A 26,848-nucleotide genomic window follows, 5' to 3' on the forward strand; every position below is an offset into this window, starting at 1 on the left:
ATGCCTGTTGTATTAGAAAAAAATAGATGGTTTATATTTTTAGTTAATATCATGTCTTCCCAAATTATGTAAACTATACCTTTTTTTTTATCATTTCCAGTGTTTGGTGATCTAGCTGACAATGGGTTTTCTAAAATACACTGCACCTGTGGACTTCCTTCTTTCATGGAAAATTAAGAAGGACACATCCTGGCTTCCTTTTCTAGTGCCATTATGAGCTGCATCAGATGTACTGTTGAACGATTTCTTAACTTTCATGTCTTGAAGTCAGAGACATCATTAAAAAAGTGCACAATTCTAATCTGCATACCTAATCACTGAAGACTGTAGGAATAGATCTGCTTAAAAGAAAAAAATCCAAAACATAAAAGACGTTGAATTCCCATAGTTCACATTAACCTCATATACTTGTATAAATGGAAGACACATTTTCTTTAAAAGAAAAAAAAAAGGAAGAAAAAGAATTTGAAATATTTAGTGCCTGTATATAAATTCAGAAAGATTTTTTTTCTGTGCTGTTATATTTTGTTGAAAAAAACCCTGTCAGTGCAACAAGACCATACAGAACCAAGAAGCATTTTCTGGGTAAAAAAAGAGCATTTTTCTGTTTTCTGAAGGTTCCCAGCTTAGCCTGTTTCTTAGTCCATTTTCAGAGGTAGCAATGTACCTGTACAAAGTGGGTAAAGGAAGGAATAGCTGAGGCAACGCTAATATGAGCCAAATGATTTTCCTTCTTTCAAACAGTCCCTTCACATAAGAAACAGACTGTAAATCTTCATCAATTAATTATACTGAGATATAAGACAGGAAAAAATGGAATCTGCCTTAAACGTATCTGTGGATATCATTTCAAGTGCTCTTCCCACACAAGACCTATAAACTTTTCCTGGTAACTACGATGTCATTGAATCTCACCATTAAACTCTTGAGTCTCAGTACAGAGTTCCCTTCCTGAACTATTCCTTTTACAGATCAAAACAGCAAATCTAGTGTTTGTTTTCCCACATTGCAGGATAAAACATCCCTGTTCACCACGTAATTCCAGCAGGCTGATCTAGGAAAATGTCACCTGAACAAACTGATTGGTATCCAAGCATCATTACTGCAGGACAAACAAATAAACAAACAAACCATAGATTTGTGCGCTGAGATGAACATTTCATAAATAAGTTCGGCAGTTTTACACCTGTGAAAAGGAGGAGTTAATCTAAGATGTATTTTTGATAACTATTTAAAAGGGATGGGTATGGGCACTTGCCACATATTTGGAAATTTAATTTAGTACATGACAGCCACTTTGTTTTCTTCTGCTTTTGTGTGGACTTTTTTAATGTACTGTAAGGACAAGGATATTCTTATTTTTACATAAAATGCATTAAAAACTGTGAAGATTCACTCATTAAAGTCTTCTTCTAGAAAATGATAGTGGAAATCACACTAGTGTGGAAGAATTACACTGTACACATGGGTGGTCTCTTCTGTAGCCAGTCCTAGAATCGTTAAGTTCGGAAAAGACCTCTAAGATCATCGAGTCCAGCCATTAGCTCACCACTGTCAAAGCCCCCACTAAACTACATCCCTAAGTAACATACCTACACATTTTTTGAACACTTTCAGGGATGTGTATTCCACCACTTCCCTGGGCAGGCTGTTCCAGTGCTTGACCACCCTTTCAGTGAAGACATTTTTCTTCACATCCAATCTACACCTCTCCTGGTGGAGCTTGTCCTATCACTTGTCACCTGGCAGAAGAGCCCGACCACCAGGAGGTACAGCCTCCTTTCGGGTAGTTGTGGAGAGCAATGGGGTCTCCCCTGAGCCTCCTCTTCTCCCAGCTAAACACCCCCAGCTCCCTCAGCTGCTCCACATAAGACTTGTGCTCCAGACCCTCCACCAGGTCAGTTGCCCTTCTCTGGACACACCCCAGCACCTCAATGTCTTTCTTGTGGTGAGGGGCCTTAAACCGGACAGAGGATTCAAGGTGCAGCCTCAGCAGTGCCAAGTCCTTTCTCAAGCTGATGGACTGTTAACTCATAGCAAGACCCCAGGACATCTCTCCAACATTCTCCATTTGAAGATGTCTCTTAGACAGGATCAGATGACTTCCCAAGGTCCCTTCCACCCTGAACATTCTTCGATGCCCACAGAACACTGCCAGTCACATCAGGTGGCCACAACCTCACTATCTTTCACACACAATTCATTTCCTATTTCTTCCTTTTTGCTGCAGGAGTCTGTTCCACTCACCTGCCTCAGCCTGAGTAACTCAATTATTTCCTTGTTACGCATAATGTGCAGCAGAGCACAGGGGCTACAGGATAATCTTCCCTTTTCAGCTTCCATATTTACTTCACAGAAACTTCCTTTATCAACCACATTCATGTTCTCAGAAACGTGTTCATTTCAATAAAAATGATTTACTGTTTTATGGAAGTTGAAGGCCAATGACCCAAATCCTATAAATCATTAAAAATATTTTTTCTCATAGAATCCTAAGTTGCTTTTTTCTCAGTAGCAGAGAAAGCACTTTACTAACTTTACTAAAAAGTTACATTTTTGCCCACACTAAAATTTCTGTATTAAAAATACACTAAATGAGGGACAGATGTTTAAAACAGCAGACCTACAATGAAGTATTAAATATTGCTGGCACAGTGCGCCCTTTGGTACAGCTTAGTCTCTTTTTGCAATAGGCATGTTTGCACAGCTGTAAAAGCACCAAAAAATTACTCTTTGCTCCAATATTAATATAGAAATCTATTAAAAAATACACCAAACTGCTGAACAGATTAGACTATTGTTCATACATGCTATCATTAAAGTAATTTACTTTTACAAATTAATATTAAAGTCAAATGTTTTGAAGTTGTTTAAGAGGAATAGTGTCACTTATATAGAAAACCAAACAATTCCACTTTTGTCAAAAGAAAAATGCAAGCCTCCTTAAGGAATCAAACCTGCTACTTGATGTTTTGCTCAATGACAAAAAGTCTGACCCACAGCAGCACAGAGAAGGTGAACGATCTCGTGCGATATCACTCCAAACCTGCGCTGAGGATGCAGAGTAGGATTAAAGCCCTTTTCCACAGGTACAGGTGGTGTGTTTAGAGCTATGGGAGAAAGTAAAACAGGTCATGGAAGAGCAGATTCTGTGGTCTAGGGGATTTTTGTGTTAAAACATGATAAACACAAACAAGATGGGCAAACAGATAACATACAGAACAGAATGATAATGCTAAAATCTTCAGACCTAGTAAATGTGAGGATGAACTTGGTAAATCCATAAACCACAGTAGGACATGCTCACCATTGTACATAGGTTCTGCTACATTAATTCTATGTCCCAGTCTGGTGGCTGAGGGCTCCAAAATCAAACATCACAAGTTCACGCTCTTTGCCGAATTTTGTCTCAGCCTGTGCTTTGTTTATTTGAGCACTAAACAATCAGTGATCATCATAGTCCTGATGAAGTGATGCTTACTTAAGTTTGCAACCCATCTGGAATAAGAATAGGTCTGAGATGTCCATAGCTCAATTTGTTTTCATCAGCACAACTTCAGATATCCATCAGAAACATTAGTCCTTGTGACATGAAATTCTTTCACTACTCAAAGCAATAAGGAGAGGAAATGTTACAAAAATCTGCATATAATGTTAAATGAAAGGTGGAGCACTTAGCTTGGGTCCTTGAGGGAACCAGGAGAAAAATGAATGTGTATGCATCTAATAATCTTTGTCCAATTTCCTGACAAAGAAGGGATGGGTTGCTGAGGAGAGACAAAGCTTGATTAAAATCTCAAAACCCCAGAAACACTGTTTTAAAAGCTAGAAAAAAACTTAGAAGACAGGGGAGAACAAGACAGGATAAGGACACAGCATGTTGGCCAGCCTGATCAACCAGCAGGATGCTAGCACATACAGTAATAGAAACAAAACCTCATAAGTCTTCGGGAGCACAGCTCCTGCCCAATAAACAAATTCCTTGGACTGGAGACATTTTCTTGGAAGGAATTTTTATGGCACAAACATTTCTAGTCTCTTCTGGAAGCCCTGGAAAACCTCCCCCGCACCGCACACACACAAAAAACCTGAAGATGTCGACAGCCCAAGTGAAACATGATCCTCATCCTCTAGAAAGCCCCTTGTTATCTGTCTTGAGTCTGTCTTTGCTAGAAAGGTCCTACCCATGTGTGAAGCTCAAAGCCCATGACATAACTAATTCTTGCCCTGAAGGAATGCCCACATCTCTGGAAGCCTTGTTGCCGTGATGGGCATGTCCCACCCACAGCCCCACCAGACTTCCCTTGAGTACGAGGCTCCAGCCATGCACACCTGGGGATGCAGAGGTGTGAAACGGCAGCACTGCCACAGTGGCCAGCACAGCCCAGCACATAATGAAACAAAGAGAGCCCTCACCCCTCCAGTTAGACAAAAAAAGCCCCAGGGACTATAAAATGTAAGGAGGGAAAGGAGAGGGGGGAGTAAAAACAATCTCTGAGTAGGAAAACAGGATAAATTCATTGAATAAATTATTTACTGGAATTATTCACTTAGCTTCAATTACAATCTATCCATTCTATCCACCATCTACATCAAATTATAATAAATTATTCTATTATAACTTGGCTTCATGCCTGCTGATTTGCAATAGCTTATTTTTTCAGAAAATAATGGTCTGATGCTGTTCAACCTTCCACAGGATTTAGATGTGCACACCTGGACATACCTAAAAGACAATTTCTTTTTGAGAATCTCAGTCCTTCTGTAAATTAAAGAGAGGGGAGTGAGCATATTATATTTAAATTGCCAGCAGATATTTTGACAACATCAAAAAGACCCAAGATATCAAAACAATATTAAAACAAAAATATCCTGTTGCTTTCCTGAAGAATTTGGCATACATCCTGTACTGGATAATCAAATGCAATTCTGAGAATATATAAGCACTCTCCATCCTTCTGCCATCAGGTCTCTTTACAGAGCAGATGCTTTAGGATTCTTCTGAATCAAAAATAACTTGTCCTGCTTTATCAGACCACCTCTGAAATTCATAAAGAGTTGTACTTGAAAACAACAGGATGCAGAAAAAGAAAAAAACCAAAAACCATGAAGGTTGTTTTTTTTATGTAATACATAAAAATAAGATTGCTTTCCACAGCCACAGAGAATAATTATTTCTTAGGAATCCAGACCTGAACTGGGATAAAATGAGCACGGGTCCAACTAAAAGGTCTAGTTACACTGAAAGAACAGCCGGAGAAATGTTCAGTTAAGGGTTTGCAAACATGAGAAGGCTGCTCACCTTCCTTTCCTCATTCCCATACTCATGCAGTCTCTATGCCAGTAAGCTGATCAGACAGATACTGAAATTTTAATTCTATATACACCATAATTTTTACAACGTCCTTGATTTCAGCACAGCATGTATCATATTATGGATGAAAGTAGAAATAAATAAGGAAAAAGGTGAGCAAAAAACCTGACTTTTACACATTTTTCCAGCAGTTTATGAAACACCACAAAGCAAGAGATAAACAAGGCCTTACAGGTCTCTCTTACCAGGGGCAGCTGCTGGAGCAGCAGGATAAGGCCAAATTCTACCCATGTGGGCAATGTGAAGGCAAAGTTAAACCAGGTGGGTGAAAGGGTGGTCATGCTTTGAAGGGGATAGATTGGTTCTGTCCCTGGCAAAAAACGAAGGACAATGTAGAAGATAGCAGTGCAGAGGAATTCCACAATAATTCATATCCACATTTCAAGAACCTGAAAGCACCCTGGATGTAGCCACCTCAGATTCCATCTTTTCAAATATGCATCTCAGAAAAAACAGCAAACATCACACCAGTAAGATGAAACCAACGCTCACTTTTTCCATCACTCCTTACAGAAGTGTGGGGTTTTATTCTGCTAGTATCAACATGTTCTACTGTGCTAGAAGTGCTTTTGTAACCCTGAAAACACACTTCCATGCAGTTTCATTGCTGTGTCTACTACCATTAAAGGGTAGGCATATACTTCAAGACAATAATTCACTTAGCTAGTTGCCAGAGCCAGCATTATGTGAATAAGCTTGATAGATCTCTGTTCCTAACCTATCAGAAAACAATTTATGGAATCTAATAAATTAAAAATGAATTGTCTCCAGCAACCATATATTTCACAATAAATGTATGCTCTTTGATCTCAACTGACTGTGCTATGTTCTAATTAATTTTTATACAGAAGTTTGCTATTGCCCCTTAAATAGATTTTATACACAAGACTAACCAGCCAGCATTTTCAGCTGTGCCTTTGTCTTTTCACCTTCCAACCAAGTTAAAAATTCACAGAATTCTAGAATTTATGGCATAGCTTTCTACATATAAGCCATTTCAGTTTGAGGACAGAAAGACCTATATTTTTTCTTTGCTTTCTTGACCCCAACAGGCACATAATAGAAAAGAAATACATGCCAACAGCTTAAGGACTTGCCTCTAGACAGCATGACTGTGGAAATGAACCCCTTTCTAGCTCTCAGCTGCTTTCTTAACCAGCAAAAAGTACTGGAGTTACTCAGTCACTGTGCATCCCCTCCATGATCTTCTGAGATAGGTACAGAGCCATTTGGTATTGCTGTTTGGAATGGCAGGGCAGGTGGCATGGAGTAGGGTTTTGGCCCTATTTCTGCTGGGGCACTGTATCTTCCCATTCATGAGCTTATTTTCCTGTCTCAATGACCAAGAACCTGGAAAAGACATCTACAACTGCAATACAAAATCCCCAATTTGGACTGGATGGTCTATGCACAGAGTATTTCATGCATCTGATGTGTAGGTTCTGGCATCAGACTTGTGGAAAGAAAATACCAGTGAGGCTGGGGTAGAAGGCATTATCCTGGGAAGAAAAATAAAGGAGAAATGAGGAGCTTGGCCATTGATGCCATTTGCCACCTGCTTTGCCACGGGAGGAAGATTCTGTTCACCTGCAGGACTAAAACGCAGTAAGAAATTTCTAATTCATTGGAAAGAAAAACAGCTTTACTCTCTTCTCCAAATCCTCCTCTGTTTCTATGCATTCATGTAGAAAGGTCTAAGGCTCTTTACATGTTTTTGCATAGCACCATCACTGTCCTTGCTTACAGGTAATAAGCTGTGCCTCCCTACCTGCCATTAATCTCTGAAGGGCAGTATGATGCAAACACTTAAGCTATGAAAGATGCTCTAATGTATTTTATATACATATATATACATACATAAACATATATGTATGCTTCAAAAATGAAAATAAAAGCATAAGGAAATGAAAAAAGCATCCCATTAATTCCTAAGAATTCCCAGTGAGAAAGAGAATAGCGATATTCAGCCTCAGCATCAGGCATCACTACACAACAAAAAGTTCTTGTTGCATACCATGCGGTCTAGAGACACCAGTAAAGCTGACAGAATATCCACTTGACAAAAGGTCAGGAAACTGTCTCTCTAGAGCAGCTTAAATATATAAGGATCCTCCCTTGGGATACAGACAGATGACTCTGGGAGATCTCTTTCAGCATTTTTCTATGACTCTGTAAAAATGGTTACGGGGATTTTAAAAACTGGTATTTTAAAAACATTCTTTTCTCTGTGGAGAAACTCTGTCAAGAGGCACTCTTATACTCTGATACTATAGTATACTGATAGTCTTCCTAAAGACTGATATTACAATGAGTAAGTAAGAATATGCAGAAATTAAATTATGCTTTTAGAACATGGGGTGGTGATTTTATTTTTTTTTTCCACGTACAGACCATACAAGACCACTTATGTTAAATGTTCAAAAATTAAAATAAATTCCATAATACAGACAGGAAGTCAGTGCAATGGGAACCAAATGGGAGTAATGGGACCCAGGTGGTTGGAATGGGTACAAAACCCCACATAGATGGCCATGTACGGCACAAATTGGAGCCTGGAGATGATTATATCTGGAGCCTTCCAAAAGAAAGAATGGCTGTAAACTGTTAACTGTATCAATGCAAACATCTTGGTAACTTACCACTGAGGAACAAGTGATGAGGGAGAAGTGTATAATTTACAGCTTTAATTGTAGCTGATACAACCTGATGTGTAGATACTGAAACTATACCATATTAAGGAATATATCAGTATAGGGCATCATATGCAGAGAGTCTGGACTCTTGATTAGGAGCATATTAGGACCTGAGCATAACAGGAGTGGAAAGATGTTACTTTTTCAATTTGAGTCAAGAAACAAACAGCCACACTGCTTTAAAAGTCACAGGACAAAACTTTCAGGTTAGGACAATTAAGGTTAATAAACAGAATAGGAGGAAGCCTGTTATCCAGTATGAAAGCTGGTAGAGCATAATCATTTAAGATTTAGTAATATAATTTTGGCCACTGAAATGCCTTCATTTACTTATCCACCTCTCTATTTATTCTAAGACAGAAGACTAACCTTCTATGCAAAGAAAAGATCCTGTATAAAGCACATATAACTCACAAACAAAGCTCTCCTAGATGAAAACTGAACACCTTTAGGAGGTTTTTCGTTAAGAGAAAGAATATTCACAATATGGCACAAAATGGTAACAACTAGCCTAGGTGAAAGAGCCAAGAAGCATTTCTGGCATTGGGTATGTAAGGCTAATACCTTGAAAGAATGTAGAGAGACTTTGTGAGCCCCATTGACAGCAGAAGAGACAGTGACAGGCAATTAAGAGCCCATGTCCAGGACTTTGTAGATTTGCATTTCATAAAGGTGTCCAGCAAAACCTGTGACTGAAGGACAGTGCACTGATTTTAGTACTCTTCCTCCACTGCAGAAAGACTGAGAAAATGCACACCATTTTACTTGCTGCACTTTATAAAGCAGTATGGCTTGCTTGGCCCCTCAGGGATTCTGTGATAGCTGAAGTCCACTAGTTAGCATCTTTTGTAGAAGGAGGGAGTAATTTTTTGGTGAAGGAGGGAAAGAGAGAGGGAAGATATTGCTGCTGTATATCACAGTCCAGCCTGAAACCTTTAGGAACACTTTGAATGTATACATCCTTGTTGTACACTGCCAAAATATCAATTTGTTAACAACACACCAGTGTAGCTACCCTAGCAAAGAACAGTGAACCAAAAAGTTCAACTTATAAAGTCCCATGTAAAGAGAAATTTTTAACTTATTCAGATCTATCTTGTCAAAAGATACTGATACTATTTGCTCTTACTTAGATGACACATCACCCCAAGAAAAAAAAGATTTAAAGTACATATTATGAGCAATGTTTAGTCAGGGGGTGGTGGGGTTACTATTTTCCATTGTACTGCCATTCATCTGGATATATTTCATTTTTTATTAATCTTTTTTGGTTTTGTTCTGCTTTTCAATGAGAATCAAAAGCCTTTGGTTGTATTTAGCATATAGTATAAAATTAAATTTTAAAAAACAACCCTGAAAGGGTTCCAGTGAGGAAGCAAACAGAAATTTGTAAAATTATACAGACTGTAAACAAGCAAAGAACAAAGCGCTCTAGGTATTAAAAGCAAGTGGAAGCAAAAGTCACTCTTTCAACATCGTAATAGAGTAAGACCAAAAAACAGCCAACACCATCAGATTGACCTACAGTCTAAAGGCAGACAAAGTAGAGGACTTTATTTTTTAATTAGAAGGCTAAAAATATGAAGTGTGAAACTTCTGCAAAACAAAAGAAGAGGGGGGAAGAAGAAGTGAAACACATACACAAAACACATCAACGTTGTGGCTAAGCAGAATCTATGTAAGTTTGGTGCCAGTGACCCAGTCAATATAATTTCTGATGGTAAACAGCCTGAAAGAGGTGGCTGGCCTTTACTGGAGGAAGAGAATAGATCTAAGTAAATCCCATGTGAAAAAGAAATGAAAAACATCTGCTAAAGGCACAAATGGTTTGTTGGCTGACGTCAACAACAGGAAAGCTTCCAGTATATCAGCTCTGGGCTTGCCAGCAGGTGTTGCTGCAATTATTCAGAACAATTAGAAGTGATAGTTTCAAAAGCACAGAGATGACAGGGCCAATAAATAAGGCAAGCATGATATTGTCAACAACTGAAATGTAAGTATTTCTCATAAATCTTTTGAGGACCTGTGCAACCCAGTATTTAAAAGCTAGCCACCAGGGCCTCAAATTTTACCAGTCATACTAATAGGAAATAATACCCTCCTCCATGACCGATGCCACTGAAATCCCCCAAACAACCTGATTCCTACAATATCTCCTTTCCTATGGAGTAGAACCTCCACTGACAAAGAGAAATATAACTGTGAGCAAATACACCAGGTAATATTTTCAGACAGCACATAGTTGAGTGTACTTATTTATTTTTAATAAGCATGAACTTTCTCTGATGTTGACATTCATTATGATTTAGATTAACTAACTTGATTAGTCTCATTACAATTTTTTTCCTTTCCTTTGAGGAAGATTTCCAGTGTTTGTATTCTTTCACTGTCCCTGTGCTTCAGCTCAGAAGAAGGCATAAAACACAGCTCTCATGTTTCGATGTTGGGTTTCTCAATATTCTGTGAGTATGACTGTGCATACAGTATTCTCTAGCTGGGCATACAGGTTAACACTACTTTGTAGATAAACACCAAACATGGCAGAAATGTACCTAATCCTAAAATCTCCCCTTTTTCACCATTAATGAACTGCATTATGCACACCCATCCTCATCAGGATTATTTAGAGAAGGTTCTCAGAATTATGTCCACATCATGATTTGCTGTCAAGCCTGATTTAAATTGCATTCTCAATTCATTCAGCATTTTAAAAGAAAACAGAGCTTTTTTTTTTTTTTTAACCATTCATCTTTCTAGCTACCTTGGATAAGAAAAAGTCTGTTAAAAAAAAACCAAAGACATGATATGTCTTCCATCATTTTGAACCAATAAATTACTGCTTACGGAAATCAACCGATGAGGGCAGTGGCTTCTTCACACTGAACTGCATCATGACCACTCATCCCTTGATCTGCTGTCTTGCTTTTAGTTTTACAGATGACTATAGTGGACTCTGCCAAAAGCAAACCTCTCTGCCATTTACATCATGCCCTGCATTCCATGGAAAACCTGCACTGAAAAGAGATAGCAATTTTTGCTTCATTCGAGTAAGAGAGCTAGGCAGATGGCTCATGGGAAATACATCTGCTTATCTCAATGTTATATTATTGAGACATCTCCTAGATGTGTAGTCCAGCCTTAGGACCAAGAGTCAGTCCCTCCTCCCCAGCATGTTTTATAAAATACTGACTCAGTGCAGGTGGATTAACGACACCACAGTTCATGTTTCCTTTTTATAATTAATTTCCAATCATTCACATCCTTTGAGCTGAAAGTTAATTACATGCTCAAGTCACTTACTCTGAGATTAAATGGCACCAATTCCTTGCATGCTTAGAATAAGTTACTTAGCACACTCTCAGCTTTCATCTTAAAAACATGCACATTGCTGTTTGCCTCAGGAGAGATGCATTAATGGAGACTTTCGAAATCTTCTCAGGATGCAAATTGCTATTTAAGTGTTAGATGTTACTTAATTCTAAAGGGCTCTGAGGGTAGAAAAAGTAAGGATGCTGATAACTGCCAGAAATATTAAAAAACTCCATGAGAGAAATAAGACCTGGTAGTGCAAGTGCAGGATGAGAAGTGGTTTGACAGAAGGGATGCAAGGAAAAATCGCTGTTTGTCTTATAAAGTACATTTTCTTAATCTACAAGTTTAAACCAAACAAAACAACAAGAAGTTTTTCTTCCAGCAGCCTGCTTTACAAACCTGAAGTCATGTTGCATGCTCTCTGGCTAACATCAGAAAGCAATTAACAATTTTGTTGACAATAAACAAACCAGAGTGAAATCCAGCTCATTTTCTCATACCACTATAGAGCAAAAAAAAAAATAAAAAGTCATCACCATTTATCTTTGGACTATGGAAAGCAGAAGTATCTTGGAAGACAGACAGATTTTGGATCTCTGGAGAAGGATAATAGCATTTGTACTGTGTCATTTTCTGACCATATATGCACTTCACAAATAAATCCCCTATTGCAAACCGTCCTAGCTGGAGTTGTTAAGAGCTGGGGAAATGACTGAATTTGAAAGAGTATCCTTTTCCAGTCACAGCCAGTGAGTATGAGATTTCCCTCCCTCAAAATGGTGAAAAGGGCTGCAGAAAAACTCTTTGCCTTGTGAGAGATGCACAGCTGCTCTCGGTGGCCTCAGAAACGGAGCCAGCACCTGCCATTTAATGCCTGTGCTATTATAAGGAAATAAGAAACATATTTTTTTCTAACTGGTATAAAATAAAGCAAAATTCTTAAACCATACATGCAAGAATAACCCTTACAAATTCATTCTGTTATGCTGAGAGAACGTGATGTAAAAGCTACTCTCAAACCCACAGTGACCTTGTGCACAACGTGCAGAGGAGACAAGCAGTGTGAAGAAGGAGTAGAGATCAACTTCAGCTGGAACTTAAGCTGGCCTCACTCTTACTGGCACAAGATAGCTGAAGGCCACAGGTCTACTAAAGCAACCAGAACTACAACACTACACATGCATCAGACATATAAGACCTGCACTTTCCAGCACAAGGAGAAAGGAGCTATTCGAAGTGAAAGTCATCCCAAGTGAAGGGCACAGCTTAGAATCTCACCTCGCACACTCACCTCTGCAGGTGCCAGGACCCTGGGACAGCTGATGAGGCTGAAATGGGCTGCCCACCAACTGCACCCACCACGGACGGCTCTCAGGATTGCTGGCCACGAGCAGGTGCCGGCAGAATTGGTTTCCTCCAAGCCCAGGCGACAGTAGGGCTCTGAGCGAAAGGGGGGCAACCCAGCTCTGGGACAACCCAGACCAGGTTCAGTGCACTTGCCCCTGTTAAAGGCTCTCACAGCACCAGGAGAAAGAGTATTTTAGCACACACAAAAAATTAATTAGCAAGAGAAAGGGTTACAAGCCCCATAATTCACGGGTCCCACATTAATGATTAGCTAAGTGAACGAGCTGCCCAGTTGGTAATTTGATTCGTTGGAAAGGAAAAGGCACTCTACGGACCTTGAAAGGTTTTAGCAGAACTGTGTGTCCCAGGTCACCCTGCTTCCCCCTGCCTTCACCATCTCATTGTCAAGCTCAATTTGCCAACAAGGTCCTGACAATAAACACAAAGATACATTTCAAGGATAGAAGGCAAAACTCTTCGCGGATGTCATCATGAGACATTGTAGTGATGAAATGAAGGAGATGTGGTGTTGGAAAGGGTTGGGGTTTTTGTTTTGCTTTGCAAATGGCATCGTTTTATTCAATTATCACTCTTCATTTATTTTACCTTCATCATTAATACTTCATTTGTACCTATGCTGCTAAAAGTAAGCAGAAAAACATTCCCGGGAAGTTGAAGGATATTATTTATTGCTTGGAGGGAGAAATGAATGGTCTGCTAAACTCTCTAGATACTGATATGTAATTTTCCAAGTGAAAGCACTGGGACAATGTGCTTGTTAATTAAAAATCACACTTTATACTTATGCTTTCTGAGGTGGGATGAAACACAGTAAATAACTATGATTCACTGGCTTATTTTAATTTTTATAGAAACCATGGTCCCACTTCAGTGCCCTGGCACATAGTGCAAAGTGTAAGTAAGGGGTATTCTGACCTTAAGTGAGAGATTTCAAACATATGGCCTGTGGGCTAAGTAACAATGTAAGCCACAAGGATAAAGAAAAATCAGAATATTTTGTTCTCTGCTGCAAGATATGCATTCTTGAGTGCTGATTTGACACAGGAACAACAGGCTGAAGACTTTCAATTTGCACTTTAGAACACAGTAGTCGCCTGCTCCTTCCTCTTCATAGCCACTGTCTGAAGCATCGTTATGTTGTTGAGGTCATCCATGTTAAAGTCTGCCTCTATTTTCCAACATGAAAGACAGCATCTTAACTAAAAAGCACATTAAAAGCTCCAGTTCTTTTCCCAAATCCTTCTTTCTCTATAGTCAAGGAGGTTCCGTGCATTTGTAACTCCCAAAGTACAAGAATGTCAATGTAGATCAGATTTCGAGACGTCTGGGACTACCAGTATTCAGTAGTTTTAATATAAATCACGGAGAAATGTTAGCAATGGCATTATATTTTTTTTACACAAACATTAAAGACTTCAAAGAAATTGGAAGCTGCAGCAGTACACAGCACAAATGAAAAGTAAAAATTTTAAATGGCATGAAAACTTGAGTTTTCTTATGCTGTAAGTACTCTCATATCATGTCACAGGCTAAGACAAACTTGAAAGGACTGTTCACACGGCAAATGCTGTTTCTAAACCTGTATTAACGAGCAACCACACGTAATTCTCTGCATTCTTGGTTTGCCTAAATGAGCACCGGTTAAGCAACTAAGTCTTGCTCAAATAAGAGTGGACTTCCTCTATGCAGGGAAAAAGATAAAGGTCAGTGATCAAGGGACTTGGTGCCCACAAATACAGTGTTCTGTAAATGTACGTGCTATTGAACGTGCACCTGCCCTCAGGCTAAGCAGCATTTCCCTTGGATGTTAAATACTCTCATGGTATCCATACATAACATTGTCGACGAAAACACTTCAACCAAGTTTTTCTCAGTGATAGGTGAAATTCAATACCAAGCAGCACTTGGTAGTGATTTGCAAACACAAATCAAACTGAAAAATCCAATACTCATTACCCATCCAAGGACTAAATTCTGATGCCAGATGAATTTTTAAATTTTCACGGCAGCGTGCCAGTAACATCGCTGTACAGGGTACCTGCAGTCAGGGTTCAAAAGTTCTGATTAGGAAGGTTTTTCAGGTTAGGAAAATAACATGGCCATTCATAAATTTAAAGGTGGTAAGGAATAGAAAATGCAAAATCACTTCTGTGAGACATGGGAGCCAAAGAGGAGCTCTGTTAAAGAGAGAAAGAGCACTCACTCCCAAAACATAAATGGCTTCCTTGGTTGCATGAGCACATTTTTGCTTTTTTTTTATTTGCTCTCAAGTTTATTACAAAACCTGAAGAGCTCCCAAAGTCATCATGAGCTTCTTATGGTACCGAATAAATGGAAAGTGCAACTCTTCTGACACTGAAAAATATCACAACTGAGGCTGACACTGGCATAAAAAGTAAATTTATGCCGATTTTCCCATTTCTTCGTGGGAACACAGATATTTAAAAAAGGCTAAAACAGTGCAGAGGATACCAGCTTGAAGATGGAAACAAATACTTCCATGTCTATTACTAGGAAAGGCTTTGCCCCAGATGATGTCTGAATGGAAAGGAATATTAAAAAATAAACAAAAAAACCCCAAACCCAAACATAGGTTTTACTCTTCAATCTCTTGAAAGCAAGATATTTCAAAAGTATTTCTTCAAAAATCACAGAGGGAAAGAAAGAATACCCAATACCCTGCTCTGAATTATAGAACTTTCACTCAGAAATTGGTATTTCTTGAGACAGATCATGAAATGCAGAAGGAGTCAATAGTCCAGACATTAGAAGAGTCAGTTCCAATAGGGGAGATCCAGGTCTGAGTTCCCAGTTCCATAAGCATCTCAGCATACATACAAAGAGAAATAGCCACAGGTGGAGAGGCTTGAAGTGCTCAGGTACAGCGTGGGAAATGAAGCCCCACATCCCTGACCTGAATCAGACAAACTCATGAGATAGACTTGAACCCTTCACAACCCACATATATGCCCTCTGCATCAGGTATTGGCTGGTTAATGTAATGGTCTTTGTGGGTTTGGTCCAGACTATAAACACATTTCCCAGATCCAAGACAGCTTTCCAAAATACATTTCCTTCGAAACTGATGTGTTACAAGCTAAGTTCCCATATTGGCACACAATCATTAGGAATAATGTCAGAAATCATGCTCAGCCCTCTCTCTGCTCTGATAAATCACCAAATCCCCCAAGGACTACCTATATAATTTGCGCAGTGTAAGGACTCCAAAGCACTACATTTAACTAAGGTATGCACCTGTTTTTATGAAGTTACCTTTCTGTGTATATATACATGACTTTTTTTTTTTTTCTTTTGACTATGCCATAATCTCATTTCCCCCTAGGAAAGCAGAGCTTTTGTGTCAACCTGATTACCGCGTTCTGATGGGGACTCCTCAAATAGAACGTGAGAGCAAGATAAATAGCAGGACAGCACAACATGAAAGAAAGCATCCCGCTCTATACCATCCTCCCTGGAAATGCATTTCCGAAAGCTGAAATTGTTCAATGAGTTTCAAGATCCAGAATGACTTTAAAAGGGGGCAGGCTGGCTTTTGACATTCAAAAAACCAAAGATAAGCCACATCCAACCCCAAACACAAACTGGTTGCAAAGAAACATAGCCACGGCCACTACTGTATTTTTATGTCTATGGTCCTGTTCCAATTACTAATGGGGGAAGGGGCATAATAAAAAGTGCTAACCCTACTGTCCTTTCCCATGAAGCCTTCCTAGCCATCCGTCTTTTAAAACCTCTGGAAGATGATTGCAGTATCACTCACCCTGGGAGTTCCTCCCATCCTAGCAGGTAACCACTGACAGCCCTCCCAGGCACGTCCACAACAGTCAAGAAGCCCCAACATTAACCCTTGCAACACCCAGTGCTGTTCAAACTCCTGCAGACACAATGCTAAAGAGGCAGCATGTGACTTTTCTCACCCCAGCCCCAGCAGGTAATTGGACTTTCCATGGATAATCCTAGCAATCAGAGAGAAAATGTCTGTCTCCAGCGTGACCCATTAGCACAGAGTTCACTGATCAGTAGGTTAACATGCCATTAAAGCATCTCTCTGTGGGGCTTAGGAAGGGCCAAGAAAACTCCATCACAAAGAACAAAAAATACCAACGGAGCTCATACATGGTTATATCAAGATCCTCATGAAAGGTCGAATTCAGCTCAGAGGTTATTCCCTTCCCTGGAGCAAGGCCAGCAATATCTACAGTCCTGGCACTTTCTCCACATCTTCCCTTCAATATCCCTTAAATTTGCAAATGTTTTACTAAATTATATGGGAAAGCAAACAACCTATCTCATTGTAAGGTCAGATGGACACCATGCTGCATTAGCTACTCTGCAATACTGTTCACACTTGCAGTTTATGGTCCCTGGTTTTAAATGAGATCTTTTTCTACCTGTTGCCAACAGGAAGGACACATTTACCCAGGGTAATGATGTGCACACAGAGTATCTCAGCTACTGAAGAACAGTTTATGCTCTATAAGCACCATGCAGGTTCAGCAATGGGGCAGCAATCCTACGCCTGTAGTAGTAAAAGTAACAGTAGTAGTAAAATACAGTAACAGTAAAACCTGTCCAGGCTGTGATCGTCTAGGGATGTACAGTCACAACACTGAAACTCTGAGGATGTGGACTGATGCCTTATAATCTACTGTGTTCAAATACACTATGCTAAGTCACTTTTCAATAACTTTACTTTTTCTTATTCCTTATTAGTTGCATTTTGGCCAAGGTATGAGACAAAAATCTATATAACCTTCAAACAGAAGCACAGAGAAATTTGGGTAAGGAAGAGGAAAAAAATAGGAGGTTTCATCTTGCATTTATCATTTATTTATAAACCTCAACGCGATGTGACAGTGCTGTCCTCTATGAAATTCACTGGTTATAAGGCAGTTGATTCTTTATCTCTTTTAGTTTTTTTCAATGTCCATGTACCGGAATAGCTCTGTAATGAGAGAATTTCCCAGCAGATTAGTTTTATTAGTGTTAATTGTCCATTTAATGTACATTTCTGTCTCCCCTGTTGCAATTCTCAGTGTAGTCTTTTAATGTTTCTAGTGATAACAGTGTCTAACCAAAATATGAAGTAAGTGATACACATAGGAAATAATGATCATCATGATCTTTAAACACAGACATGGTTTTCTACAGGTTCTCATATAGACTGCTTTTCCTATCTGGAAAACACCACTCTCCTTGTCATTTACTTGCTAAATCTTAAATGGGTGGATAGAGGCTTACGTTATGCACCCCATGCGTGCAAAACATTGGTGTTAACAAGTACAGCTCAGGGTCTAACGTGAGCTCTGTCTTGCATTTCCTTTTATTTGTTAGTCTGAGCCTCAAGCTTAAAGTTATTTCAACAGACTTTTGTTTTCAACACATATTCAGTATGTGTCTAACACCCTCTGAAGTTGCAAGCCACCCTCCCACTCAACCCCAAAAATCTTCAACCAGTGCCAAAGTCTATATTTTCTTAACTTAAATAAGTAATTCCAGGGCTGTCAACTGATAAATTTCATTCAGGGAAACGCTGTGTTCTTTAAGCAACGCATTAATCTTCTCTGAAATAACCATAGTAAACATCAATGTTGAATTGTACAGATTTCACATGTTGCTGCCAGCAGAGAGTTTTAGAAGAATTATCCCCTTTTTAGGTAACCTGGCTTTTAAAATTACACCCTAGAATACGCAAACAAAGAAGACTAATGAACTCAGTGGCCTGTATGTATTGAGGAGGCTGTTGAAAAAGATACTGTGAGTAATGGAAAAAGGTTCATTTTTCAAAAGCTGTAGGGAGCTGCCTGTGTGAAGGTAGGCGAGGAAGAATCTCTCTTTCACTTTGCTTATAACAGTTTGCTGTAAACAATCATTTCCCCTCTGTTATCAGAATATTCTGCAGGGGTGTGTGTTCTATGTCACCTTGACCAATTCACGAAGCAAGGGGAATTTTTCACTCCTAATAACCTACTCAGCTCCCCACCTTTTTAAAAATGATTCATTTTTTAAACCAAAGTATGTAAGAACATCCATTAAGAACTGTCCTGCTCCTCAAAGACTGAGCATTGACTCTGATTGCTAATACAACAAAAGACAGAAGTTTGAGTCAAACTCTTTTTCTTATTTTCTGCTGCTAAAAGCAGTGCACATAGGGCAACAGTCTTGCCATGCAAGTACAACCAGCTATACACCAAGAAACAGATGCTTTAAGCCACAACCTAGACATTACTATGAGACAGTATTTTAAATGACCCATACTACTTTCAGTAGGGGAAGTAGACTTCTTGTGTGTATTTTGTTTCTGATGCTGACTGAACTTTTCAAGCATGTTGCTGAGTTAAGAAACTACACAACATTCCTTTGTAACTGCACACGAACTCCCCACATGCAGAACATCTTTACACAAAGGCAGCACTATGTCTCAGTCACAACACCAAGCTCTTGATGCAGCGTCCTTGAAGAGCAGTGAGCTGGCTGGGATGCTGGAGGTAAAAGTGACTCTAAATCAATTACTTACCCTCAAATGTCTTGTTTTAAATCTGTTGCTTCCACCTGGTCATAACGTGAAGCAGGACTGCTACGATTCAGAGAGGAGATTAAATTCGGCACGGGGGTTTTATTTAATGTTACTTAAATAACAGAAACCTGAAATAAAATTGTCCTCAGTTCGGCCAAGATTTTTCTCGCACTCCCTTCCCTCTCTGTCTCTCTCTCTCCAGGGCTGCTACATAGCTGTCTATAAATACTGGCCCCAACACTTGCTCAGTGCTTTCCTTGCCGATGGCACAGGTCGGTGTTAATGGACACTGCGGCACGGCTCAGATGAAGTTCTCAGCTGCTCAGACAAAGCCATGGACGGGCTCCCCACCCCTCCTGCCTGGAAATACCTCCTGCTGCCAGCTTTACAGAGGCTGTGGGCCTTTCCTGCAGGCCCAGGGTAATTATGAGCCTTTATATGAAAAAAAAAAAAAAAAAAAAAAAAAAGAAAAAATTTTTCAGCTTTTTGCAAACAGGTGGAAAAAGGGGGGAGGGAGAAGGAGGAGGAACCACTTTTGTTTCAGCTCCCTTTACAGTGCACATCCAGCTATGATTATAGAATTTCATTCCCAGGAAATGTGGATGTCAAAAAATTCTGCAAAAATGTTTTCTATGAAACAAGTTCTTCAAATTGAATAAAGTGTGTGTCTGTCACAGAATTCATACAAGAGCATTAAGATTGTATAGGTATTCACAGAGGGATGAAGAATAAATATTAACGCTGTGTCTCAAAATTTCTGTCAGTGGTCAGGTATTAGGTATCCAAATTCACATTTAATCATTATGCACAGTATGACAGTAAGCATGAGACATCCCTGGTGGCAGGAACCCACAATCCTGCTCTGGAATAAATAAAAGTTTCAAAGTTTAAAAATCAGAAAAACATAAAACTGAATTACATCTCTGTAAACACAGTGAGAAACTGGGCTGTTAAGAGATGGGTACCTTGAAACAGAAGACTAAGGGAAATTGAAAAGAAGACAGCAAGATCAGCACAAACAAATACGTATTTGCTGCATGCCCTCAGTGTACACTGTGGGCAGGCACTACAAATGCAGATAAATGTCCTGCCTTTCATCAATACATCGGATGGTGTAACTGGGAGGTTTGCCCCGTATCATAACTCCATTAACACTAAGAGCTAAAGGAGTTTATCTTAAAGTCAGTGTCTTTTTAAGGCAGCTTATGACCATGAAATTCTCCTTGTCAGGACAATATCTATACATAAATCCCAGTCTGTTCCAAGGCTTACAGGACCATCAAGTTTGTGTGATTAGACAATGCACAGTCTGGCATAATCCCATGGCCAGCATCCCTGCACACCTTTGAGGTTACCACTGAGGCTGCGGCCAGCGCTTACCCATCCATTTGCAGCTCTGTCAAGTTGAAGAAGTTTTAACAGTAACTTTGGAACAAAACAGAAATTTCATCTCCTGCATCTATATTGAAAGATATATTAAGTCTTACTACTTTACTTCCACTGCTTTCATCAACAGCAGCTCTTGGAAGTGCTTTTAGTACCTTATGCACATAGTTAAGGCTCTCCTTGCATACGATTTATTTATCTTTACTGTGCAGCTTGAAAAACTAAGATGATCATTACTAATACACCACTACTGAAGCTGACTTTGTTTAAATGGACACTGTTTATAAAATCTTGGTTTAGAAGTTTGTCACTGATGCCACAGAAACCTTTTGTATTTAAATGAAAATACATTTGGATGACATGGGTAATTGCTAAGCCTTGGTGAAGTGCTAGATGCAAAGTGTAAGTAATTTGCTCATTACAAGTTTCTCAGTCATAAAGTTCCTACACATAGCTCTCATCCTCAATCATGTATGTGACAGTTTAATAATATCATTCCATCAAACTTTTAAGCTGCCACAAATAAATCCCTGCAAAAAACAGAAACCAGAGTGGTTTCATAAAACTGAGCAAGAAATTGAAGTATTTATCACAGCATTATGTGTAGTATAATGTCAAAAACTTATTCTTGGACACCTACATCTGTAAAACAGGGAAGCATCTTAGATTTTTAAAATTTTTCAGGAGAAGCCTATAATTTTAATGAAACATGCACATTCCTGTACTTCTGTAAATAAATATACAGCATCACTTTACCATACCCCACCACTACTGTGCCACACAAAAAGAAGCAAAAGACATGTAAACAAAAGAGAAGGGAGGATACCACAACTACAGCTATTAGCAAAGGCTGGGTTTATAACCATATGTTTATTTGGCATTGTACATGCAGAGGGGTTACAGCACAGGTGACAGCACAGAAGACCAGCATCACTTGATATCAAATGATACAAGGACAGTGTATTGACAAAAAATAAGAACTTAGTATGCTGGAAAAGTCTGACAGCACTCAGAGGATGACTGCTGGACAAGGGCAAAGGAGGAAGTGCAGTGCTAGTCACATGTTGAAGAAAAGAAGCCTAGCTTTTTTAACAAAATGTCAACAGAACCTCTTAAAATTCACAGGCAGCCTCCCAGTGTTGGAAACAGCAACTTTCATTAAAATCTCACAGCTGAAGTGTGCATAATACTGAAGAATTAGACACTAATTTAGGTCTGCTTATGTTTTCTAAGTTTCCGAAATCCGACAAAATTTTCAGGAACAGGAGAGCTTTGGAGTAAATGCCAACTGTGCATTTTTAGGTCCTTTCGTAGTGCCTTTCCTACTTTGATCACTGAAGTCAATGGCACCAACCATGACATCCAAAATTAAACATGTGCAAGGTTTAGCTCAATCACAGCCTGCAGTTTGTAAAAGAATAGCTCAAGAAAAAAGTGAATTTATTACTGCATTACTACTGCTGCTTTTTTGCTTGCATTTTGCATAGCCAGCAACTGCAATTTGATAATGAGACAGTTGTTACTACATCAGTTAAGTGCGAAGTCTTAAAATGCAATCTGGCTAAGCCTAAATCTAGAACTAACACTAATGTTAATCAGAGGTAACAGGCTTACTTGAAATATGCCAACACTACCATAAATTTTACAAAGCTGTTGTAGTTACATAAGCTAATCCCCATGGGATGCAGAACAGTAACTGAACAGTATGGACCAACACAGTTCCAAAACGACCTTTTAGCAAGATAAATAATATCAAAGTTTCATAATCACCCAGTCTGACTTAAAGAAAGGAAAAACCTGCTGAATGAGTAACCTGAAAAAAGAAAACCAGTAGTGTGAAAGATTCAAGTTATTTGGAAAGAAAGAAAGGAATGCATCCAGCAGCAAGGAAAAATTATTTCCAGTAATGCTATAAAACTGAAAGATTGTAGCAGACGCTAAAATCCAAATTGTGCCCAGAAGCCTGGGTTTCTGCAACTATAAACCAGTTTAAATACTGAAAAATATTTCAAATATTCTGTGTATTTTTAAAAGCATCTTATTCTGTTTTCTTTCATTACATCAGTTATGATTCAGTAAATCAAGCCAAAAGTTCTGAAACCACAAAATAGCTTTAAAGGTCTGCAAGATTACTTTTAAATCTTCTGAAAACTACCTTAACATATTGTGCCTCAACAAACACTCAAACACCTTATATAAAATTTCATTACTAGATGAAAATCTCCATCTGTGTCTTCATGCATACTGTGGTTTTATTCCATATAATGAATGAGTGAATTTTATCCTCAATTAAGTGAAGACTTCTTCCCTGGCTATTCCTGCCACATAGGAAAAAAAGTCGATGCTAAAAGCCAAATGTAGATTAAGAGCTCATCCCGTAAGTTCAAGAAACCCATGGGGCTTGCAGACCTAAAGCTGTCCAAAAGTTCTACTAACAGTAGACTTGTTTTCCTACCTCTCTATTGACCATTTTCATGCAGCATACCTCCTGTATTTGTCACAAAGAGCTTAAATAGTTTGACTTCAGTTGTTTAAGAAACTTTTGTTCCAGAATTTAGTCTCTCTGGCAAGGAAGTGTAAAGTACAATAATATAGTACACCATGACCCTAATTGTCTTCCGATTTTTCAGCGGTCAATACTCACCTGAAGGTTCTTGTTGCATTACAGAAACATAGTGCCAGCATCCAACATCCCTGTACCGTATGTAAATGAATCAGTAAAAGATAGATAATTTGAATTATTTTGAGTCTATTTCTATTTTCTGACTCTGATTTTTTTTTTTTCTCCTTAACTTCTGAAGTTCACTCAAAATTAGAAGTTTAAGGCATCCTATAAAAACATCACAGAAGTTTTATCTGCATGGGCAGTACTTACACTTCTTAGTTTAAAGAAGGAAGATGTATATATTGGAATTAGCTATTGTGTGTCACACCCTGTAAAAAATGGCTTACATTCCCTTTTAACTGGAAAGGCGAGACAGAAATCCTTCAGAAAATTTTCTTCTCGTCTCTTCTTAATAAATGAAACTTTGAGTGAGCTGAGCAGATGACTGAAGCAGTAAGACCAAAGTCTATAACATTCTGTAGTGTTACCTTTCATCCAGCCAAGAAAAACACGAAAATAAGCACCTCTGAGGGTTTTCATAATGTAGCTAAAGCTTAGACAAACCTATATTAACCACACAAGAATAGCAACATCTGTCATCTAGGCCAGCACATTTTCAAATGCAATGTATGTGAAATTGTGGTCATTCTGAGTTTGAGTCTTCAGTCTTCATCACAGCCTGCTCTGCACTGCAGGAAGGTCTGTCAGCGCTACAGACACTAATGAAGATGGCTTCAGTGTGCTTTTAGGAAAGAAATTTAAAGACATTGAGTTATTCTTACATGCATGCAAATGCTGTGATGGATTGGATTTTGGTCTTCACTGGTGAGTAAGGAAAGCAGGGTTGAGATAACACTTGGGTCACTAATAACAACTTGCAAAGTCTTGGAAGGCTGAAGTCAGAGGAGGCGGATTCTCAGTAAAGAAGATAGGCTGTCTGTAGGTCTAGTCAAAAGCCTTTTTAGTGAACTGTGGGAAAAGATGCTGGTGCATACCTGAGCTTTTATGGCCTGAGGTCAAGCATAAGGAATAGTTTTTAGCACACTTTATAGCAGGGTAACTATTTACACTTAAAAAAAATTCCATCCTCGTCTCTTAAAACTGATGAACTGCAGGCCAATGCCCTAGTGATTGTTTAGTTATAATAATGTTTCTCATTTCTTCACTCAGCTGACACTCATTTGAGACACCAATCTTTAAAAACAAAGTTAGTCAAAATATGTAGTATTCATTTTTTAAATCTAAAACTAGTTTAGTTCTTTAATCAGAGAGTAAATCAAGCGTAATCTTTCAGCTATATCACTGTGCTTCAGAAATATTCAGAAATGCCATAGGCAACAGAAGACACAGCTATAGGCAAAGACAGCTAACACAAAGGAGACACACCTCTGGATGACTTGTTTGGAATGCCTTCTTGTTGAATTATTTCATATAAAAGGTCAGTAAACAACTTGGACCACATAGTCTAAGCATCAGTATGACATTTATTGCAGAGTTAAAAAAACTGTTACCAGTACCTTGCCACTTTGATACTTCTCTGCATCAAATCATCTTTGACTGTCTGGTAAAATTAGGAGATCTGTTATCACAAAGAGCTGGTTTCACAATAATGCACAGGATGGTGAGTTCTTATAGTGAAAATAAATCAAGTAGCATTTCTTTTTCACTGAACAAATCCAGTCCATAATGCCAGGATTTATAGGACTAAATGACTGAGCAGTGAAGGCAAACTGATCATGTTAATGATTTCACTTTTATTTTTCAAAGATGTCACTGTTTCCTAGTGTTTCATGCAGGTTTAAAAGTTGTCCATATGAACGAACACCTGGAAAATGCTGAAAGTGGGGGAGAAAAGGCAGAAGGGCAGAATGAGTTGTTGCAGACCTTCAGTGGGAAAGCAAATGTGTGAAATCATTAATTAGCAAAGATAATTTTCAACACTCTAAATTTAGATGACACATTCCTCCACGTATTCCTTTAGGATTACGTGTATTCCTTTGTATGTCTTCCTTTAGGAATGTATGCAAACAGAAGAAAAGGAGTTGCTGCCATGGAAGGGCACTCTGGAGCAGGTCCTTGGTCTTTGCACATCTTCCCCTTAACCAGCAAAAGAAAGCAGACAATTGCCCTTGTAATTGTTCAGATGCATACATACACACATCTGTGGAATATATATATACCTAATACAAAGCAATGTGAGAAATTTGGTTAGAATACAGACAGAACTCCATAAAGGCAAGCTCCTTTCTAGAAATTCAGTGCAGCACATGTTTAAAAGTTTTAATTCCACCTGAATTACAAACTGTAATGAAAGTGTAATCTTCCTTAAAAAAATGTTTCCTTAAATTTTCCTCCCAAGTTCAAAAATATGAGTTTAGTCATAACTAAAATATCACCAGTTACTTTCAAAGTTTATAGCATCCTTAACAAGCACCTCAGATATTGATTAAACACAGAACGAACAGAATTACTATCACTGAAGAAAACTGGCTTGCAAAAGTGAAGAGGAAATACTAAAACCACGAAAGGTCCCTTCGTTTATAAAGAAGACCACAGGATTCTCCACATTCCTTCAAGTAACAAAGTTTTATGATTCCAGCAAAGTAATCTGGGGGAAAATAGTCTACAGACAGTAAATCACACACGGCTGCACACATTGTTTTGTTTCTGGAAAATGAAAATCTAAATCAAGTTTTGTGAAATCTGAACTTCAAGTTCCTGTGATTCTGGGTTTCTAGTTTTTTTCTCCCCCAACACCTACGTGATTAGTCTGTTCTTGATTATACACTCTGATCTCTTCAGCTACCATACCATCTCCTCCTTCTCAGGTTTGACAGCAGCAGCGATTTCACTTTTATTTAGGTATGCAAGGCAGATAATCTTACAGGGTTGTCAGTGGTGACTGTGAAATTGTTTTAATAAAACATACATCAAAAAAATTAGTATTGCAAGTGCCAGAAGGAATAAAATGTAAAAAAAAAAAAACCAAACCAACCAATTTTCTTTCTCCTCCTTCAGAATGCCTCTTTGAAACTCTGCACAAGTGCCAAACACCACAATGAATCTGTACCATATTTCATTCATCCTTGCATTATGAGTCACTCTAATAATCTTCACTCATCAAAGTGAATTCTATTCAGCTTTAAAGAATTTATCTGTAGGCAACTCAAAGTAAATCAAAATTTGAATTTTTCAAGTTGGCTGCAGCTTCGTGAATCCTGTACTGTAACTATTGTTAGCTTTTGCTCTGTCCTAGTTTTGGCCAAGACAGGGTTAATTTTTTCTGGTAGCCAGGAGGGGGGCATGGCTAAAGCCTGGATGTTACTTGATACCACCTCATTGCCAGGGGCAGGAGTAAGGGACTCTCACTTCCAGGGAGAAGGGTGTTCCTTCTGGCAGGAGGAAGCGTGATGGGAAAAATGGTCCCTTATTGTTTAAGTGTAAATCATTTCCTTGTATCATACCCTTTGTTATTAATATTGTTACTCTTACTGTTCGTTTTCATATCTCATTGCTGTTTCCAGTTAGTCGCTCTTACCTCAACCCATGATCTTTGCCTTTTGTGCTTTCAG

General features: G+C 38.7%; 1 protein-coding gene across 2 annotated transcripts in view; it reads right to left on the reverse strand.

Moving 5' to 3' along the window:
- BMPR1B (bone morphogenetic protein receptor type 1B) overlaps positions 1 to 26,848 on the reverse strand; it is a 234,429-nt gene that overhangs the window by 98,538 nt on the left and 109,043 nt on the right. The gene's annotated exons all lie outside the window — the stretch shown is intronic.

The sequence above is a fragment of the Corvus kubaryi genome, unplaced genomic scaffold (assembly GCF_017639235.1).
Source record: "Corvus kubaryi isolate FWS band 111438036 unplaced genomic scaffold, C.kubaryi_AGA036_p1.0 71, whole genome shotgun sequence".
NCBI lineage: Eukaryota > Metazoa > Chordata > Aves > Passeriformes > Corvidae > Corvus > Corvus kubaryi.